This window comes from Camellia sinensis, chromosome 13 (assembly GCF_055761805.1).
Source record: "Camellia sinensis isolate YWXY chromosome 13, ASM5576180v1, whole genome shotgun sequence".
NCBI classification, from domain to species: domain Eukaryota; kingdom Viridiplantae; phylum Streptophyta; class Magnoliopsida; order Ericales; family Theaceae; genus Camellia; species Camellia sinensis.
Genome location: NC_138973.1, coordinates 23,569,675 through 23,571,509, shown reverse-complemented (window position 1 = coordinate 23,571,509; position 1,835 = coordinate 23,569,675). Strand labels below are relative to the sequence as shown.

The window sequence follows — 1,835 nt, the reverse complement described above, 5'->3', positions numbered from 1 at the left end:
TGAGATTCAATTTTAAAACTCAGTTCCTCTCCAATCTAATGTATACTAAAGTAGACTGTACCATCAGTCCCAGTCGTGAGGCCTATTACGAGTCCCACTTTCATAATCCATTTCGTTTATTTTTTTACATTTCAATATATAAATCATCAATGATTTAAAAAATAAATAAATTAATCTAATGGTCATAAAATTTTTGTCCACCTAAACAATTTGTCCGCAGTTTTGGGTGGCAATCCATTTTTCATACATGGATCTTGGAAGAGGTTTATAAAAGGACTATCTTTCTCACATCCTTACTGTATCTAGCAAACACTTGCAACAACTCAACTAACCATGTTAATTCTTCTTCTTTTCCTTCTAGCTCTTCCAATTCTACTATTATTTCCTTCTTCATCAAACACATAACAACAAATAGACAAACACCTCGTCCACCACCAGGTCCTCCGGGACTTCCCTTCACCGGAAACTTACACCAAATCATCCTTAACTCATCAGCACCACACAGCTACCTATACCAACTAGCTCAAGAACATGGTCCTCTCATGTCCCTTCGACTTGGCTTTGTTCCAACCCTGGTGAAACACGTCATGAAAACCCATGACCTCGCATTTTCAGGCAGACCAAGCTTGCTCAGACAATGGCTTAGACGTGGCGTTCTCACCTTACAACGACTTGTGGAGAGAGATGAGAAAGATCTTTGTTCATCTTTTTAGCTCCAAGAGAGTCCAATCCTTTCGGCTCATTCGCGAAGACAAGGTTTCAAGGATGGTGAAGAAAATATCCCAACTTGCGGATTCATCAAAGGTTGTTAATTTGAGTGAGGTAGTGATGTCTCTTACAATCACATTGATTTGCAGAGTGCCATTTGAGAAAAGGTACGAGGAAAGTGAAGGGTTTGAAAGAAGTAGATTTCATGGACTTCTTAATGAAGCTCAGGCAATGATGGGAAGCTTCTTTGTTTCTGATTATTTTCCTTTGATGGGTAGTCACTGGAATGTGTGCTAGGCTAGAGAAGAATTTCAAGGAATTGGATTTGTTCTATCAAGACCTCATTGATGATCATCTCAATCCAAAGAGGACTGAATTCATGCAAGAGGACATTCTTGACATCTTACTTCAACTGAGAAATGATCAGTTCCCTCCAATTGATCTCACTTTGGATCACATTAAAGCAGTCCTCATGGTGAGTTTGAGTTGGTGACTAACACTACTAAAATGTCCAAAAAAAATTTAGTAGCCCAAATTTCAATTTATCCTCTCTCAGTATATGCTTACAAGTCCAATTTCCCACTTCATTCAAAACCTATATATATATCAATTAATTTTTGAACTTTCTTTGTAGAATATATTTGCCAGTGGAGCAGACACAGGTGTAGCAGCCGTGGTTTGGGTGATGATTGCATTGATGAAAAATCCCAAAGTGATGAAGAAAGTTAATGAAAAGTAAGAAAGTTGATAGGAAAGAAATATATATATGGTGGATGAAGATGATGTTCTAAAGCTTCCTTATCTTAAATCAGTGATAAAGGAAGCAAAGAGACTATACCCACCCATTCCACTTTCGCCACGACAAGCAATTGACAAGTGCATCATAGATGGGTATGTATTGAGTGATTGTATATAGATGTGTCATGGAATTTGACGGTTGATAGAATACATTAACTGTATGTATTGAGTGATTGTATATAGAACCAATGTGTTTGTATACGTTATGTGTAGAGGAGGAGATGGGGGATGTACTCCGCGGTTTAGGGGAAGATAGGGGATGTACCTCTAAACCGGATAGTGTTGGGAGAAGATAGGGGATGAACTCCGTAGATACAGCTCATATGCTT

The 1,835-nt window shown here is 38.3% G+C and overlaps 1 pseudogene; it reads left to right on the top strand.

Moving 5' to 3' along the window:
• The first annotated feature begins 333 nt into the window (after positions 1 to 333).
• LOC114298731 (5-OH-xanthotoxin synthase pseudogene) lies at positions 334 to 1,447 on the top strand (annotated as a pseudogene).
• Positions 1,448 to 1,835: the final 388 nt, after the last annotated feature.